The sequence below is a fragment of the Ziziphus jujuba genome, chromosome 9, assembly GCF_031755915.1.
Source record: "Ziziphus jujuba cultivar Dongzao chromosome 9, ASM3175591v1".
Lineage (NCBI taxonomy): Eukaryota > Viridiplantae > Streptophyta > Magnoliopsida > Rosales > Rhamnaceae > Ziziphus > Ziziphus jujuba.
Genome location: NC_083387.1, coordinates 283,051 through 304,159, shown reverse-complemented (window position 1 = coordinate 304,159; position 21,109 = coordinate 283,051). Strand labels below are relative to the sequence as shown.

Sequence of the window (21,109 nt, the reverse complement as noted above, 5' to 3'; positions counted from 1 at the left end):
CATCCATAACTTAGGCACAAAACATTATCAAAATATACCTTGCATCAATTAAAAACATACAAAAAATATAAACTCATAAAAAGAAAAGGAGGTGATACCAAGGTGTACATGCTAGCCGGTGACATGCACTATCAAGTGGCAAAATTGCCACACTTCAACAAAATATATAATTACAAAAATGATAATTAAAATATATAATATAAAAAATAAAAAAATACACCAATCCTAAGGATCCATAGGATTAATTGTGGATCCAACACAACAATAGAAACATTTAAGTTGTTTCGCTTTATATTTTGTATTTAAGATCTTGTATATCTAGATAGGTCTGTATCTATCAATAATTGATAAAATCTTTGTATACATCTCAATCCTTTTACTAAAAGATTGGGTTGAGTTTAATTACAATTACAATTAAAAGAACGAATAGTAAGTAATTACTGGATTACAAAGTATCCATTGCTTCGAATTCAAATTTGATCTCCTTCCATAATTCACAAGTAGCAGCTGGTTCATGACTCCATTTACTAGCCTCACTGATAATTTCATTACCCTCACGAGCAAGATCATGTCCCTCATTATGAGCTTGTACACATGCTTCTAAAGCTACTCGATTAGCTATGGTACTAAACGCATTTCCAAAAGGGTTTCCTAAAGTTCCTCCTCTGAACTGTAGTATAGAATAATCTCCAAGGATCTCAGTCAGAGCGGGCATATGCCAAACATGAATACCCCCTGAAGCCACAGGGATAACACCTGGTGGAGAGACCCAATCTTGCATGAAATAAATATCGCGGCTTCAATGTTTTTCAATAAAATAATCATGTAGTAAATCAACAAAGCCTAAAGTGATGTCTCTTTCCCCTTCAAGTTTACATACTATAGTACCAACGTGAATATGATCTCCACCAAACAGATATAATGCTTTACCTATTTCATTTCTTCGCATGTACCTGCAATAGCATTCAAGTAATGCCCTTTGATTTCACCTGTTTCAACTTGTACTTTATAAATGGCTTCGGTACAAAATAAGAAACGGTCTCTCCAACGCATAAATGGTTGGGTATTTACATTCTCACCATCTTTGGTAAAATCAAGTCCACCACAAAGACATTCATAAATTGCTCGACCGTAATTCTTAGCAAATAACCCCAATTTAGGTTTAATAGTACATCCTAATAGAGGGTGGCCATACTTGTTCAATTTATCTCTTTCAACATGGATGCCATGAGGTGGTCCTTGGAAAGTTTTAGTATAAGAAGGAAGGATTCAAAAATCCTCCAAACGTAGAGTGTGCAGGGCCTTAAACCCAAAAATATTACCCACAATGGAAGTAAAGATGTTAGTAACAGAACCTTCTTCACAAAGGTCAAAGGGGAAAGCTACATAAGCAATATATTGATTTTCTCCTCCAGCAATGGGCTCAAGGTTGTAACATTGACCTTTGTAACGATCAAGACTGGTAAGCCTATCAGTCCATACAGTTGTCCATGAACCAGTAGACGATTCAGCAGCTATCACAACCCCTGCTTCCTCAGGCGGAACCCCAGGTTGAGGAGTTACTCGAAACACTGCCAAGATATCAGTATCGTTGGTTTCATAGTCAGGAGTGTAATAAGTCAATTTATAATCTTTAACACCAACTTTGAATCCAACACTTCTTTAGCCTCTATTTGTGGTGATGCAAGTCCCTCCTTACAACTCATGAATTAAGAATTCTCATAATACCAACGGCCTTAGTGATCCGATGGTACGTAAGTTGGGTTCACAACGTCGTGAGACAGTTCGGTCCATATCCAGTGTGGGTGTTAAAGCATTGAGAGGACTTTCCCTAGTACGAGAGGACCGGGAAGGATGCACCTCTGGTGTACCTCTATCGTGCCCACGGTAAAAGCTAAATAGCCAAGTGAGGAGTGAAAGCATCTAAGTAGTAAGCCCACCCCAAGATGAGTGCTCTCCTATTGTGACTTTCCCAGAGCTTCGGTAGCACAACCAAGACAGCAATGGGTTTTCTACCACTACGGAGGTGGAGCGACAGAAGTTTTAAGAATTCAAGAGAAGGTCATGGCGAGACGAGCCATTTATCATTACGATAGGTGTCAAGTGGAAGTGCAGTGATGTATGCAGCTGAGGCATCCTGGCAGACCAGTAGACTTGAACCTTGTTCCTACATGACGCGATCAATTCGATCAGGCACTCGCCATCTTTTTTCATTGTTCAACTCTTTGACAACATAAAAAAACGACTGTTCAACTCTTTGACAACATGAAAACCAAAAGCTTTGCCTTCCTTCTTTATCTATCTAAGGGATGGAAGGGCAGAGGCCTTTGGTGTCCCCTTCAATCAAAAATTGGGGCCTCATAATCACTAGCCAATATGCTTTTCTCTCATGGCTTTCTTCGTTCATGGTTCGATATTCTAGTGTCTTAGGCATAGAGGAACCACACCAATCCATCCTAAACTTGGTGGTTAAACTCTATTGTTGTGACGATACTGTAGGGGAGGTCTTGCGGAAAAATAGCTCGACGCTAGGATGATAAAAAGCTTAACACCTCTCATTCTTATTACTTTATTTTTTCAATATGAAAAAAAAAAAGAAAAATTAAATGGTCATCTTATTCAAAACCCCAATTATGAAATCCCTTCTCTCCCACTTCACACCTCGGATTGCACCGTTCTTATATAGAGAGAGGTGCTTTCACATCTTCTTAACTCGAAACGACTAGGGAGAGGAAAGGTTTCTTTTTTCTAGGGTAATCCTAGGAACAGATTCAGTGGAGATGGGGTGGGGCCTGTAGCTCAGAGGATTAGAGCACATGGCTATGAACCATGGTGTCGGGGATTCGAATCCCTCCTCACCCACAACTGGCCAAAAAGGGAAGGACCTTTCCCTTTGGAGGTAGGGAAATCATGATCGGGATTGTGGGCCCCAAGCTATGGAATTTGGGCATAGGTCTTTTGTTAAAATGGAACGGCCTTACTCTTTCATTTTTTATTTATTTTTATTTATCGTTAATGGTGGATAAATTAAATATAGTATGCCTGGCCCAAAGCTCGAGTCAGCATATTTTTTTATTTTACGCCACGTAATTCTTCCTTAGCAAGCCTAGGGCAGAATAGCAGAGAAAGTACAAGTATTAGTAGCATAGCAAAAATGCGTTTGTCATCATTAATATGTTTGCTCGCGGTAATTGTGGACTCGAATCGATGACTGCATGTTTGATGCACTTGCTAGTACACCTGAGATTTCTTAATTGGATAGTTGTAAATAGCCCCAGATTATGGAACAAAGGATAATCCTGGACCTACGCTGAGGTTTGACAGTGATTCTCAAATATTGCAGAACAGAATGTGATACGATGAGATAGAATGCAATAGAAACAAAGACACAGGGAACGAGTTACCTACTCTTAATGGTAAAAGTGAACCCTTTCATTTTGAATTCTTTAATTCGGAATGAATCAAATTTCCCCAAGTAAGATTCGAACTTACGACTAGTCAGTTAACAGTCGACCGCTCTACCACTGAGCCATTGAGGAACAACAGGAGATTAGATCTCATAGAGTTCAATTCCCGTTCTCAACCCATTACCAATATGAGCTCAAATTTTCCTTTGTAACTCCTAGAACTTCTTCATAGTGGCTCTGTTCCATGCCTCCTTTCATAGGGAACCCAAAAGCGGCTCAATTTCATTTTATTCCATCCATACCCCAATTCCATTCATTTAATATCCCTTTGGTGTCATTGAGATAAGAAATGAAGTTTCTAGTCTATCTCTTTCTATTTCTATATATATATGGAAAGTTTAAAAATCATCATATAATAATCTAGAAATTGAAATAGAAAAGAAAAAGGGGAGATTTGTGATGATTTTTAAATCTTTTATACTAGGTAATCTAGTATCCTTATGCATGAAGATAATCAATTCAATCATTATGGTCGGACTCTGTTATGGATTTCTGACCACATTCTCCATATGGCCCTCTTATCTCTTCCTTCTCTAAGCTCGCATTATGGAAGAAGGAGAAGAAGGAAATGAAAAGAAAGTATCAGCAACAACCAGTTTTATTACAGGACAGCTCATGATGTTCATATCGATCTATTATGTGCCCTTACATCTAGCATTAGGTAGACCTCATACAATAACTGTCCTAGCTCTACCGTATCTTTTATTTCATTTCTTATGGAACAATCACAAACACTTTTTTGATTATGGATCTACTAACAGAAATTCAATGCGTAATCTTAGCATTCAATGTGTATTGCTGAATAATCTCATTTTTCAATTATTCAACCATTTCATTTTACCAAGTTCAATGTTAGTCTGATTAGTCAACATTCATATGTTTCAATGCAACAACAAGATGTTATTTGTAACAAGTAGTTTTGTTGGTTGGTTAATTAGTCACATTTATTCGTGAAATGGGTTGAATTCGTATTTGTTTGGATACAGCAAAATAATTCTATTAGATCTAATGTACTTATATCTAATAAGTACCTTGTGTCAGAATTGAGAAATTCCATGGCTCGAATCTTTAGTATTCTCTTATTTATTACCCGTGTTGTTACTAAGAAACTGAAAGAAACCTAAAAAATGGAAGAAAAGGGGGAAAGTGAGGAAGAAACAGATGTAGAAATAGAAACAACTTCATAAACGAAGGGGATTAAATAGGAACAAGAGAGATCCATAGATGAAGATCTTTCTCCTTCCCTTTTTTCAAAAGAAAAGGAGGATCTGGACAAAATCGATGAAACGGAAGAAATACGAGTGAATGGAAAGGAAAAAACAGAGGATGAATTCCACTTTAAATAGACACACTATAAAAATAGGCTCGTGTATGAAACTTATTATATGGATGTGGATGAAAATCAAGAAAATTCAAAGTTAGAAATATTTACAGAAAAAAAAGATCTACTCTAGGTTAAAAAACCTCTTGTTAAATTAAATAATTGATTGAGTTAACTTAAGTTGAGTTAAGTTTTATTTTTTTATTTTTTATAAATAATTTATAAATTTTGTATAAATTAAAAGAAAATAAAAAGTAAATTAATAAAAAGATTAATACATTAGATATATAAACTAAGAGATAGGAAAAAATTTGACCGCCGCCCACATATTTGATACCTTCTCCTACGAAAAAAGTCGCAGTACTGACACTATTCGTAGTTCAATCAATTATTCATTTATCAAAAAAATGAGTTAGTTGAGCCAATCCTCTTATACGGTTAGTTAAGCATATTGCATAAAAAACATCTATGTAACCACGATTATATGACAAATCATATATCTCATTTAATAGTTTTTCCCCAAGAATTTTTCCTTTTGTAGGAATACTTTTAACAAATGAATTAAAGAAATTCAAATTTTGTAAAGAGAAATAAATCAGCTTATATAAAAAAGATGCTACAAGGATTCCAGAAAAAGCTATACTGAATGAAAAAGTTGCATTTGAAATAAACTCATACAAACCCACAGAAGTATTTTGATTTGGATGTGAAAGGTTCATCGCTGGGTTTAACAATTTTTAGTAATATATCCAAATCCAAAGCTTCTTGATTGAATTGATTGAGGAAAGGAATTCCTATGAATTGAAATGAACAAAGTAAATTGTACTAATATAAGCATAGGAAATAGCATAGTATTGTCTGATTCCTGCGGATACTGGAAAGTGTTCTTAGTTCCAAATTGACTAATAGTAATAAAAGGGCACATCATGCTTTTTACATTACTATCAATTTGATATGCCTTTTTAGAAAAAAAAAAAAAAAAAAAAAAAAAGAAGCCCTTTCCTTATTATTCATTGTTAATAAAGTTAATAAAGTAACATTTTTTTAATAACTCTTTGCCCTTCTTTACCCCATAGAGATATTGAATAGAACGAGCTATTTTTTTTCTTTCCGGTGTAAGTAAATAGATCTGAAACATATAAAATGCAATTAAGCTAGCGATGGAGCAAGCGATTATTGTAAAAATCGGTGAATATAACCAACTATCAGTAAGAATTTCATTTTTGGACCAAAAACACACAAAAGGTGGAATACCACACAGAGAAAGTGTACCTAATAAAAATGCCGTTTTTGTAATTGGTACATGTTTTCGTAAACCGCCCATAAGAACCATATTCTGGCTTTTATCTGGAGAATATCCATCAATTGTTTCCATGGAATGAATAATTGATCCGGATCCTAAAAACAACAATGCTTTTGAATAAGCATGAGTAATCAAATGAAATAAAGCCACTCGATAAGACCCCATACCTAGAGCTAACATCATATAACCCAATTGAGACATTGTAGAATAAGCTAAACCCCTTTAATATCTTTTTGAGCAAGAGCTAAAGTGGCTCCTAGAAGTAATATTATTATCCCAATAAAAGCTATTAGATTCATTATGAAAGGTAAAACTATGAAAAGTGGAAGAAGCCAAGCTATAAGACAAATTCTGACTGCAACAATAGTAGCAGCGTGTATAAGAGCGGAAATAGGGGTAGGTCCTTCCATAGCATTGGGTGACCATACATGAAGGAGGAATTAGGTAGATTTAGCAACTGCACTGGCAAATAATAGACAGGCACACAAAGTAACAACTAAGAAATCAACTTCATTATTATCAACCACGTGATTGAATATTTCAAACGAATCCCTAACTTCTAAACTACCTGTTATCATATAAACAAATAAAATTCCTAATAATAACCCAAAATCCCCTACATGATTAGTTAAAAATGCCTTTTGACAAGCAGTTGCTGCAATAGGTTGGTGAACCAAAAACCTATTAATAGATATGAACACATTCCAACTAATTCTCAAAAAAAATAAATTTGTATCAAATTTGAACTAATAACTAATCCTATCATTGAAGTATTAGAAAAACTCATATAAGTAAAAAATCTCAAATATTCCTGATCATGAGACATATAATTATCACTATAAATAAGAACCATAATTCCAACAGTAATGATTAATATTAACATAAGAGAAGTAAGTGGATCAATTAAATAGCCAAATTCTAAAGAAAAATCATTATTGATGGTCCAAGACCATACAGATAGATAAAGAGAACTGTTATTTATTTGTTGAATAAATATATGGGCGGAAAAAATTATAACTATACTTAACAGTAAAACACTAGGAAAAACCCACATACAGTGAAGATTTTCTATTGCCGTTGGAAAAAGTAGAAGTCCTACTCCTATTAACATAGGAGTTGGAAGGGGAATGAAAGGTATGATCCATGACTAGTGATATATATATTCCATATAAAAGAATCTTTTTATCTTAATTAATTGTTTCTGTTCACCGGTTTTTATTTTTTTTGAAAAGGGTCAGTTAATAAAAAAAGTTAAGATATACAAAACTGAATAGAATTTTCTAGCTTTAATTATTCAGAAACTTTCTCAACTACCTCAAATATTTCAAATCAAGAGGTTAGAGTTGGTCAAACGATATGACCACGTTACTAGTGAAAAAGAAATACATTTTTTTATTAAATTATTAAGTCAAATTTTATGAAGATACAAAAGATGATATATTTTTATTACTATTACGTATTACAATAATTTATTTATCTATATATACAGCAAGGATAAAAAATTTCACCAGAAATAGTTTTTTATTGTGATATGAAGCATAAATAACCCTAATTTAACTTATAAAATAAAAGTTATTTATTTTAGTTTTAGTTGGATTATTCAGAATCAGTAACGAATTTGAACCAATTGATTGTCTTCTATTCCAATAAAAGACATTTGTCAGAAAGGTTATGATAAAGAAACTATGACTCCAACATGTGACTTTATATAAAATTTAAAGAAGGAATTCCTAAAATAGCTTTTATAAAACCATCTATCCTATATCTTTTCGCAGATTAACTACTAGTTTCGTTCTAATTTTTAAAATTTAATTAGGTTTACTCATTTATCGGGCTTGACCAATTAAATAAAATGAATAATTAATAGAAAAAAATTACTAAAGTTTTTTTTTTTTTTAATAAAGATAGGGGTTGGGTTATTAAACATTTCAATGTATTTTATTCCATGTATAAAATTTTGGATGACAAAACAAAAAAACTGGATAGAGATAGAAAGGCACAGGTTTTTTTCTTTGTATTTTTTTTTCTCATATCAATTTCAATCAATTTTAGTTCTATTGCATAGTAGATTCTATAGATATAGAAGATATCAATTTGAAGGTAGATATAAGAGAACCAATAAAATAAATACAAATCTTTCTTCCAGATGTTATATCAAATTGTATGGAATAGAAAAATAAAAAAATAAAAAAAATTTATATTCAATTTTTAAAAATCACCATATTGTTTATGTTGCTAGTAATATTTTATACGATTTTTCTAGATCCATATTTTTATAAAGGAAGTACAATCTAGAAAATAAATAGATTGATAATTATAATTAATCGTAAAGAACAGCTGGTTTTGAATAATAGATGTCTTTGATATCCAACCCTGGTAATGAATAACCTATTAGAATTTTTTAATGGCAGTTCCAAAAAAACGCACCTCTATATCAAAAAAAACGCATTCGGAAAAATATTTGGAAAAGGAAGGGATATCCGGCAGCATTGAAATCTTTTTCATTAGCAAAATCTCTTTCTACGAGGAATTCAAAAAGTTTTTTTTTTATGAAACAAATAAATAATCAAGATTAGGAAATATTTGAATTGATTTGACTCGAAAGTAATTTACTTTCAATTTTTTTTTTTCAGTTTGATTTTGATTTTATATTTTATAAGTTATAAATATAAAATAAAAAATTGATAATTTATCAAAGTTAAAATAATTAAACTAATAAAAAGAATAATTTATATTCTTTAATGGTTTGATCCGATCAATAGTAATATTAAATAAATTGAAGTTGTTTTGCTCTTACAGTCGAATAAGAATATTGTGTCAACTGAAATTTGAAAATCTAGAAAGGGTATTTTTTATTTTTTATTTTTTATTTTTTTTTGAAAAACGAGTAAAAGCAAGCACAAGATTTCACCTTTCTTTTTAGTATGTTTTATAATTTTCAAGGTGCAGATTCTTATTTTCCCCACCGATTTGATAATTCAATAATAACAAAGATTTGTCTTTTTTATTTATATTATTTTTATACTATATATTCATATTCTAATATATTTAGAATACTATAGCACATAGAAGGCCGTTTTTGATAACACCGCTGAACCAGTTGCCACCCATTGGCTCCATATCTCCTTCCTTTTTTCTTGGTCCCTCCGGAAAGAGATATATATTCCCCCCTTAAACTTTGTACTATAGCTATCCAGTTGATGAGTTTACCCTAGCTCTTGTGCTTCGAGAAAACCCCGGTGTTAAGTTAAATAAAACTGACACCCTAATACTAAATATAATGATATACTGAAAAAAATAAGGATTCTTGTTGAAAACGATACATTCAAATCCTTAATTTTGAAATTTTCAAAAAGTTTTTTTTAATCATCAATTTTAATGTTTCCTAAAATATATTGCATTGAATTGTTTCCTTTAATCTCGACGATTGAATAAAAATAAGTTATTATGATTTTGAGCAAGCCGCTATCGTGAAATCGATAAACACGCTGCTCTTAGGAAGAGTGCTAGAGCATCTCAGTTCGAGTCCAAGTGGCAGCATCTTCTAAAAGAGTAAGTCCTATAATGAAATCAATTCCCCGATTTCCATTCCTATAATTGAGGTACCCCATTTTTAATTTCAAAAACTTATGATATTTTCAACTTTAGAGCATATATTAACTCATATATCTTTTTTGATCGTTTCAATTGTAATTACAATTCATTTAATAACCTTATTAGTCGATGAAATTGTAGGCCTATATGATTCATCAGAAAAGGGCATGATAGCTACTTTTTTATGTATAACAGGATTATTAGTTACCCGGTGGATTTATTTGGGACATTTACCATTAAGTAACTTATATGAATCATTAATCTTTATTTCATGGAGTTTTTTCATTATTCATCTAGTTCCCTATTTTAAAAAACAAAAAAAAACCATTTTAATTTAAACCCAATAACCGCCCCAAGTGCTATTTTTACCCAAGGTTTTGCTACTTCGGGTCTTTTAACTAAAATGCATCAATCCACAATATTAGTCCCAGCTCTTCAATCCCATTGGTTAATGATGTAAACCTATATGATGGTATTAGGCTATGTAGCTCTTTTATGTGGATCATTATTATCAGTAGCTCTTTTAGTCATTACATTTCAAAAATTAATAAGGATTTTTAGTAAAAGCAACAATTTCGTAAATGATCCATTTTCTTTTGGTGAGATTCAATACGTCAGCGAAAGAAACAATGTTTTACAAACCACTTACATTTCTTTCTTCTAGGAATTACTACAGATCTTTGGAGCTATCGTATTATTGGCCTTGGGTTTATCTTTTTAACCATAGGTATCCTTTTGGGAGCGGTGTGGGCTAATGAAGCATGAGGATCATATTGGAGTTGGGATCCTAAAGAGACTTGGGAATTTACTACTTGGACCATATTTGTGATTTACTTACATACTCGAACAAATTTTAAAAGCATAAATTCCGCAATTGTGGCATCGATGGGATTTCTTATAATTTGGATATGCTATTTTGGAGTTAATCTATTACGAATAGGGTTGCATAGTTATGGTTCATCTACATCAATATTGAATTGAATTGAAGAAAGGGCTTGATGAATATAAACCTAGGACAACGTAAGCATATATATAAGAAAACTTTGTTTTAGCCATTGAGAAACCTTTGAATCGAGTAATGTAAATGATTCAAAAGTTTCTCAATGGCTTACATATCTGGTTAAAATAGAATTCCAATTAATTTTTTTATTTTAGTTAGTTAAACTTATGAGAAGAAAAAAGAATTTTTTTATTTTACAATGAACGGTTTTCACAATCATAGGATTTCTGTTTGATGTTTTGGTTTGTTAACTAAGGAAAACTATCAATAAAAAAATTAGATAGAATACCTTCGACTTTATCAATTGATAGTGAGAAAACGAAATCCGGATCAATCCCAATAGCTATTATAGGTAGCAGTATAAAGAGCAAAACAAATAGCTCTCATGGCTCAGAATAAAAAAAAATAAGAGTTTGGAGCATTAAAAAGCTTGTATCCATAGAACATCTTATGTAACATTGATAATGAGCAAATAGGAGTTAATACCATTCCATTTGCCATTACAAAAGTAATTACTATTTTTGTAATTAAAAGATATTTTTGGCTAGTAAGTATTCCAAAAATTACTATCAATTCTGTAACAAAACTACTCATACTTGGTAATGCAAGAGAAGCCATCGATAAGATACTGAAAGTCATGAATATTTTTAGAATTGCGATAGCCATTCCGCCCATTTCCTCGAGATAAACAAGACGTACTATATCATAACTCGTTCCTACCAAGAAAAAAAGTGCAGCACCAATAAATCCATTAGAGATTATTTGTAAAATGGCTCCATTAAGTTTTGTATCATTTATAGAACCAATTCCTATAATTATGAAACCCATATGAGATATGGAGGAATAAGCTATTCTTTTTTTTTTTTTTTAATTACGTTACCCTAGAGACGTTGAAGCTGCATAGATTATTTGAATTATGTCTACTATGATCAACCAAGGAGAAAAGATATAATGAGCATGAGGTAATAATTGCATATTTATCCGAACCACTCTATACGCTTCCATTTTTAATAATATTCCAGCTAGAAGCATACAAGTACTGTAATGTGCCTCTCCATGGGTGTCTAGTAACCATGTATGTAAGTGTATAATCGGCAATTTGACATCAAAAGCAATAAAATATATTATTTCCAGTTCTACAAGATACAATTGATTAGCTAATGTTTCAAAATTTAACGTTGGTTCATTAGAACCTGTTGGGGTGAGAAGGTTATGACCAAGAGCAAGCTAGCTTGAAGTGTTAGCAACAAGCAAGCTTTTGGTGATGCTCTTGGGAATGGTTGTGTTTTTAGGTTTTGGTTATGGTGTTTTCTGGTTTTTAGGGTTCCTAAAGTGTTTTAAGGTGTTGAAGAAGAGATAAGAAGAAGAGGAACACGTTGGCTTTTGAAAATAAGGCTTAGATATGTAGCCATTTCATTCATTTTGCAATATAAGCTTGAAATTACAACTAGTTCACGCATGCCAAGCATGTGAGCTTACAAAATGAGTAAAGTATTTGAAATTTAAAAAGTAAAATGGTCAACACCTAACTTTTCACACACAAAAGAGTCAAAAACCAACTGCAACATGTCTATTCCGAATATAGTAAAAAGTGGCACATGGTTTGAACTAAGTTCCTATTGTTTAACTAGTTTGGGTAAACAACCAAACTAGCTTCACCTACTTAGTTCCCCTTTGTATCTGCCTATGAAACTTGGTTTGAAGCATCCTTGGTCATCAATAAATATTGTTCCAAGAGCTAGGAAAGTTCTGGAACCGGATCATGGGCCAAACAGCTCCAAAGCTGACCCATACTCTGCATACTGGGCCCATCAGATACAGCAATCTGTTTGGAATAGAAAATGGACTTTCCCATGTCATTTGGATCTGAACTTTGAACCATAGTCTTCTATATATGTCTGTAGACATCCCTCAAAATTTCAGCCCAAAAATCCATTTTCAACCTGAGATATAAGATAAATAGTGGAACTATGTTGCTGGAAATATGTTGCTGGAAATTATGAATCCAGCACCATAGGCATTTCAAGCATACCATTCCTACTCTTTTGTGCATACTTTTGCCTATACTTTTACATACATAACTTAGGCACAAAACATTATCAAAATATACCTTGCATAAATTAAAAACATACAAAAAAAATAAACTCATAAAAGGAAAGGATTTGATACCAAGGTGTGCATGCTAGCCCGTGACATGCACCATCAAGTGGCAAAATTGCCACACTTCAACACTCCTCCTTGGAAATTTTGTATGAGACGTTGAGAAGTCCTCTCAATATCTCAAATCTCTTCTTTCCCAATGGCTTGGTGAAGATATCCACCAAGTTCTCCTCGGAAGTCACATACTCCAACTTCACTTCACCACTTGCTTCAAATTCCCTTAAGGAATGATACTTGACCGGTATGTGCTTGGTCCTCCCATGTTGGACTGGATTTTGTGCAATTGCTATTGCTGAAGTATTGTCACACAATATCACCGTGGCTTCCTCTTGCTTCAAGCTCAAGTCCTCCAATAATTTCCTAAGCCAAACACCTTGATTAGCACAACTTGAGCAAGCAATATACTCGGCTTCCGCGGTGCTTTGTGCAACGGTTTGTTGCTTCTTGGAATTCCATGAGAAAGGACCATTTCCAAGAGTGTAAATGTAGCCCGATGTGCTCTTGCTATCATCCAAAGAACCAGCCCAATCACTATCACTATAACCAAGCAAAGCTTTGTATTCATATTGAAAAATAAGCCTTTAAATAAGCTGTGAAAGAAACAAAATAAACCCTAAAAACCGTAGGAAAAACCGGCCACACACATAAAGAAACCTAGTTGGCCGAAACTATACTTCCTTTCCTAATCTAAGTTTGATTAATTAATTCCTTTATATTAAATTAGGAATTAATTAATTTACAGTGGAAAGAATAAAATAAAAACCTTCCTAAAGTTATTTGTCCAGAAAATAAATAAATAAATAAATAAACCCAAAAAGAAAGAAAGTCAATCGCAAATTAGGTAACGAGTTGACTTTGACATCTAGGCTGAATTATGTCTTGAACCGAACTAATTTATGTCTGCCTGATGTCCGAGCTAACTTATGGCCTATCCGAGCTAACTGATGTCTGTCCGAGCTAAGTTGTGTCTGGCCGAGCGAACTGGTGTCTGTCCGAGCTAAGTTACATCCGATGTTCGAAGTCCGAGATCAAATGTCCGAGGCAAGGCTCCGATGTCCGAGGCAAGGGTGTCCGATATAAAATGTCCGATGTATGGGTATCCAATGTATCAGCCTCCACCACTTGGATACTTAAAACAGGTCTTTTATCTTCAGGTATGGACAAGCCCTTTTGAGAATGAATTACTTTCTGGATAAAGGCAGCAAGGTTATCCTTAAACCTCTTAGCTTGAGCCCTAGTGATCGGTCCAGTCTTCATCTGTATCGGATCAGTACCCCAGCGAGTTGTCGGTGGTGTGAGCTCGTGCGGGTTCGCATCATTCCCCTCCTCTTGAAAAGGATTTATCCTCAAATCGAAGTCATCACCTACAGCAAAAGGAGATAAATCAGCAACATTAAAGGTGGCACTAAAACTATACTCACCCGGTAAATCAAGTTTGTAGGCATTGTCATTTATCCTCTCCAAAACTTGGAAAGGACCATCGCCCCTCGGCAGGAGTTTGGATTTCCTTTGTTTAGGAAACCTTTCTTTCCATAAATGCAGCCACACCCAATCTCCAGGTTCAAACACCATTGATTTTCAGCCTTGATTAGCCACCTTTGCATATTGCTCGGTCCTCCTCTCAATATTTGCTCGTGTCTTCTCATGAATCTGCTTTACAAAATCAGCTTTTTGTTTTCCATCTAGATTAGCACGCTCACTTAAAGGTAAAGGTGTTAAATCTAATGGAGTCAAAGGATTAAAACCATAAACAATTTCAAATGGAGTAAATTTAGTTGCTAAATGTAAAGACCTATTATATGCAAATTCAACATGAGGCAAACATTCTTCCCAAGTTCTTAAATTTCTACTAATTAATGCTCTTAACAATGCAGACAAGGTTTTATTTACTACTTCGGTTTGTCCATCAGCTTGTGGATGACAAGTAGTTGAAAATAAAAGCTTAGTACCTAATTTAGCCCACAAAGTTTTCCAAAAATAGCTTAAGAACTTAGCATCCCTATCTGAAACAATAGTTCTTGGCATTCCATGCAATCTCACAATTTCCTTGAAAAATAAATTAGCAATATTAGATGCATCATCAGTTTTGTTACATGCAATAAAATGTGCCATCTTAGAAAACCTATCTACTACAACAAATATTGAATCCTTACCTGCCCTTGACCTAGGCAACCCAAGAATGAAATCCATAGACAAATCTACCCAAGGATAGGTAGGAATCGGCAAAGGCTTATACAATCCATGCGGCTTCAATGTTGATTTTGTTTTTCGGCACTTCAAACATCTTTCACAGATTCTCTCAACATCTCTCCTCATGTTAGGCCAATAAAAATGTTCTTGGAGAAATGATAAAGTTTTTAAAACACCAAAATGACCCATTAAACCACCCCCATGTCCTTCCTGAACCAATAATTCCCTAATACTACAATTAGGCGCACAAAGTTTGTTTTCCTTAAACAAATATCCCTTAAATATGTAAAATTTATTAAATCCATGTTTCAAACGGGTTCTAAAGATTTCTCCAAAGTCACTATCATGCTCATAAAGTTCTTTCAATTGTTCAAATCCAAGCAATCTAGCATCTAAGGTAGAAAAGAGTACATACCTTCCGGATAATGCATTGGCAACCACATTTTCCTTACCTTTTTTGTAGTGGATCACATATGAAAAGATTTCAATAAATTTAATCCACTTGGCATGCCTTCGGTTAAGCTTTCCTTGACCCTTGATATGGTTCAAAGACTCATGATCCGTATGAATCACAAACTCCTTTGGCATGAGATAATGCTGCCACGTCTCCAAAGCCCTCACCAAAGCATACATCTCCTTGTCATAAGTCAAGTAGTTTAGGGTAGCTCCATTTAATTTTTCACTAAAGTAGGCTATGGGTCTTCCTTCTTGCATTAAGACAGCACCAATACCTATACTCGAAGCATCACACTCAATTTCAAAAGTCTTAGAAAAATTTGACAAAACTAACGAAGGTGCATTGCACAATTTTTCTTTCAACAAATTAAAAGATTTTTCTTGTACTTCCCCCCATCTAAAGCCGACATTCTTCTTGACAACTTCATTCAATGGTGCTGCTATGGTACTAAAATCCTTGAGAAATCTTCTATAAAAGCTTGCCAAGCCATGAAAGCTCCTCACTTAGGTGATAGAAGTAGGAACCGGCCACTCTCAAATTGCTTTCACCTTAGCTTGGTCAACTTTGATTCCTGCAGCACTTACTACAAATCCTAGAAACACAAGCTCATTTTTGCAAAATTCACATTTTTTAATGTTAGCAAACAATCTTTCCTTTCTAAGAACTTGCAAAACTTGCCTAAGTTGCTCCACATGGTCATCCAAATTTCGGCTATATATTAGAATGTCATCAAAATAAACAACCACAAATTTACCAATAAATGGACACATTACATGATTCATGAGCGTCATGAAATTACTAGGTGCATTGGATAATCCAAAAGGCATAACTAACCATTCATACAACCCATATTTAGTTTTGAATGCGGTTTTCCATTCATCACCTTCTTTCATCCTAATTTGGTGATAACCATTCCTAAGATCAATTTTTGTAAACATGCAAGCACCATGCAACTCATCAAGCATATCATATAATTTAGGAATGGGATGCCTATATTTGATGGTAATGTTATTTATAGCCCTACAATCAACACACATTCTCCAAGAACCATCCTTTTTAGGTACCAACAAAACAAGAACAACACATGGACTTAAACTCTCACGAATGTATCCTTTATCAAGCAAATCACTTACCTGTTTTTGCAGCTCCTTTGTTTCTTCGGGATTGCTCCTATAAGCTGGTCTATTTGGTATGGAAGCTCCTGGAATAAAGTCAATTTGATGTTCTATCCCTCGAATAGGTGGTAATCCACTTGGAATTTCATTTGGGAAGACATCTCCAAACTCCTTCAAAAGAGAAATCATTGAACTTGGCAATTTAAGTTCTTCAAAGTTAGTTTGATCATTAAAATAATTTTCTTTATAAATCATGAACAGCAAAGGTTTTTTTACACTCAATAACCTTATTAATATCCCCTAAACTCAAATAAAAATTGCTACTTAACCTTTCTTTTCTTTCTTTTTCTTTTTTTCCCTTGCATTGGTGCAAACCTTAGGATTTCAAATAAAAATTGCTACTTAACCTTTCTTTTCTTTCTTTTTCTTTTTTTCCCTTGGATTGGTGCAAACCTTAGGATTTCTCTTCCTCCTCCATGCTCTCGGGTTTGCCACTTTCTTTCCCCTCTCTTTCGGCTTTTCCTTGATCTTTCCACTCAATATGAGTTTTAGAAACCTTACCTTGGTTAGCAACCTCATTCTTACCTCCTGGAAAGGATGGTGAAGCCGTTGGTGCCATACTTGCTTTTTCCTTGAGCTTTTCGGCTTCTCTCCTTTGTTGCATTTGTAATTGGTCTTTGTAAACTTCTTTAGGACTAAAACAGCAAAGAAAAAAAAAACCAAAATCAACAAGAACAATGATGAAAAACAACCAACAAACTAGGAAACAAAAAATACGGCAAAACTAGGAAATCCTAATTCAACCAGGAATGCATTTTTTTTTTTTTTTAAGATGCGGAACGTGTATGGGATGGATCCAACCTTAACCTAATGCTAAAATTGCAGAATAACATAAAACAAATAAAGCAAATAAAGATAGATTCAAACCTGAACAAAATTTAGCTTTGATACCAAATGATACGAACCTAGGACGACTTGCTCCTAAACCCGTATTATATTAGCCCGGATCTCAATTAAGTTCAAGTTCTAATGGAATGGACCTCAACCCTTAACCAACCTATGGTTAGAAACCTTGGTATAATGTAGACGCCACAATAGGGGATGGAAAACATATTGATAAGTCAAGCTAAAGCAACCAATTCTCTAATGGTTTTTTAGGTGTTCTCAAAGAACAAAGAGATAATTAATCTCACAAGTATTTTCTTAATCAAATCAAAGTTGTATTCATCTTGAAAAATAAGCATTTAAATAGGCTTTGAAAGAAACAAAGTAAACCCTAAAAAACCATAGGAAAAACCGGCCACACACATAAAGAAACCTAGTTGGCTGAAACTATACTTCCTTTCCTAATCTAAGTTTGATTAATTAATTCCTTTATATTAAATTAGGAATTAATTAGTTTACAATGGAAAGAATAAAATAAAAATCTTCTGATACGAACCTAGGACGACCTGCTCCTAAACCCATATTATATTAACCGGATCTTTAATTAAGTTCAAGTTCTAATGGAATGGACCTCAACCCCTAACCAACCTGTGGTTAGAAACCTTGGTATAATGTAGACGCCACAATAGGGGATGGAAAACCTATTGATAAGTCAAGCTAAAACAACCAATTCTCTAATGGTGTTTTAGGTGTTCTCAAAGAACAAAGAGATAAGTAATCTCACAAGTATTTTCTTAATCAAATCAAAGTTTTATTCTTATTGAAAAATAGGCCTTTAAATAGGCTTTGAAAGAAACAAAATAAACCCTAAAAACCCTAGGAAAAATCGGCTATACACATAAAGGAACCTAGTTGGCCAAAACTATACTTCCTTTCCTAATCTAAGTTTGATTAATTAATTCCTTTATATTAAATTATGAATTAATTAATTTACAATGGAAAGAATAAAATAAAAACCTTCCTAAAGTTAGTTGTCCAGAAAATAAATAAATAAAAGCCAAAAAGGAATAGTAGTTTCCTAAAACAAAAAGTAAAAACAAATTAGGAAACTAAAAATCAGCATCTAGATGCTTTTTAGGATGCCAAATAAGCTGAATATGAAGTCCCACACGTTGCCCATGCTTGGAAAAATAAGAAAAGGCTAATACAGTAAAATACAGTAAAGCCAGCAAGAAATACAGCAAATTCGGCCAAATTGTTGATGCTGTCCGTACAAGCCCTTTTTGATTGCATTTAAGGCTGCTTAAACTTGATTCCATGACCTCTTATGCATATGTATTGAACCCATAAAGCATTGGAACCATTTCATGCTTCCTGGACTCCAAAAATGTACCAAAACCGTCACCCGGGTCCGTATCGGCTTCCACCACTTGGATGCTTAGAATAGGCTTTGTATCTTCAAGTATGGACAAGCTCTGTTGAGATTGATTACCCCCTGCATAAATACTCCCAAGTTGTCTTTAAATCTCTTAATTTGAGCTCTTGTAATTGGCCTAGTCTTCATCCGTGTCAAGTCAGCACCCTAGCGGGTTATCGGTTGAGCGGGCTCGGACAGAATCACATCACCTTTCTAAAGTTATTTGTCCAGAAAATAAATAAATAAATAAATAACCCAAAAAGAAAGAAATTCAATCGCAAATTAGGTAACCAGTTGACTTTGACATCTAGGTTGAATTATGTCTTCAACCGAGCTAACTTATGTCTGCCTGATGTCCGAGCTAACTTATGGCCTATCCGAGCTAACTGATGTGTATCCGAGCTAACTTGTGTCTGGCCAAGCTAACTGATGTCTGTCTGAGCTAAGTTGTGTCTGGCTGAGCTAACTAGTGTCTGTCCGAGCTAAGTTACATCCGATGTCCGAAGCCCGAGATCAGATGTCCGAGGCAAGGCTCCGATGTCCGAGGCAAGGGTGTCCGATATAAAATGTCCAATGTATGGGTATCCGATGTATCAGCCTCCACCACTTGGATACTTAAAACAGGTCTTTTATCTTCAGGTATGGACAAGCCCTTTTGAGAATGAATTACTTTCTGGATAAAGGCAGCAAGGTTATCCTTAAACCTTTTAGCTTGAGCCCTAGTGATCGGTCCAGTCTTCATCCGTATCGGATCAGTACCCCAGCGAGTTGTCGGTGGTGTGAGCTTATGCGGGTTCGCATCACACTCCACTACTCCTCTGCCACACCATAATTTTAATACATTTTCTTGGGCACTACTCACGATACCTTACATGCATGCACTGCACTGCTTCTTTGTCACTAATTTTAACATAATTTTTCAATTTAATTAATCTTAGCATCATATTTTATTAGCCAATTTGTTGATGCAACCATCTCAAAAACTTATACAAAGTAATTAAATTATTTTACCATGCAACCGTCACCTCAAAAAGTATTGTATCAATTTTAGATATGAAAAAAGAAAAAAATATCACAAAATGAAATATATCTTCTGTATGTTTTTGATAGTTGGTTCTTTTTAAAAAAAGACATATAGGTTTTTTTTTTTTTTTTTTAATAACAAAGATATATAATTTGAAACAACATATGTATGTAGATAATTGATATTTTAGTAAAAAATGTATTATTTTAGTATATTTTTAATTCACAGTATGTATAATCTTTGTTTAAAAATAATATAAAATACCATGATATGCAAATTATCATGGCCTTTTATATCAACTTAATCGTATGTTGAGGATACCTAGCTCATGCAGTAATAATGAATATGTATGTATGTATGTATGGTTAGTACCATTATAGTTTAGGATATGGTGAGTTTATGTTACTTTTATGATATTCTATGGCCTTTCAAAAGAAATATCATTAAATCGTATTATCCTTTGGTCTGCAAATATTTAAAGAGCCATTTCTTCTTATGTATGTAACCAGGAGTGGAGCCTTGCAGGCCAAGATTTTTTTTTCAAAACAAATTTACAATAAAAAATTGTAAAATACAACATTTGATCGTAACTTAAAAAAAACAAAAATCCATATATTATAAATTCAACAAAACCGTATTAAAAATCCATGTAATAAACATAATAACTTATTCAAAATAATGGAAAATTTTTTGTGTTGTAAATTTAAACTATGATGTATGGAAGGTGTGGAAATTTGACTAAATGAATTAATTACCCAACCTAGCTATAGGGAGGATCTAGAGTTTTTTATTTGTAAGCATATACAATAATATATATGTGTATGTGATATGGTAATTAATGCCCAATTACTTGTGCTTCCATTTATTTATAGCTATACGTCACATGCCTAACTCATGCGCGATGCACGATACTAGCATAAATTTCCTATATATGCATGTGTATATATATATATATGTAGATATGTATATATAGATATGTAGTTTTGATAGGCAATGAACAACTAAACTATTTTCTTTGGTACGTACTTAAGAATATAGTAACTAAGCTAGTAGATCCAAGGCATGGCCATTGGTGGTCTGTCCATGTCTAGCTTCAATGTCACTAGAAAGATTATAAAGTATAAAGGCCAGCACCATGATTGGTCCGGTGGCACTGAAAACGTTCCATACCCACCA

At 33.7% G+C, this 21,109-nt stretch overlaps 1 non-coding gene and 2 pseudogenes across 1 annotated transcript; 1 reads left to right on the top strand and 2 right to left on the bottom strand.

The window, feature by feature from the left end:
- Positions 1 to 445: 445 nt before the first annotated feature.
- LOC125424021 (ribulose bisphosphate carboxylase large chain-like) lies at positions 446 to 1,706 on the bottom strand (annotated as a pseudogene).
- A 1,761-nt stretch (positions 1,707 to 3,467) lies between these two features.
- Positions 3,468 to 3,539, bottom strand: TRNAN-GUU (transfer RNA asparagine (anticodon GUU)). Its single transcript has one exon. It is a non-coding gene; the product is annotated as a tRNA-Asn (tRNA).
- A 327-nt stretch (positions 3,540 to 3,866) lies between these two features.
- Positions 3,867 to 4,654, top strand: LOC125424025 (putative protein TIC 214 N-terminal part; annotated as a pseudogene).
- The last annotated feature ends 16,455 nt before the right edge of the window (positions 4,655 to 21,109 follow it).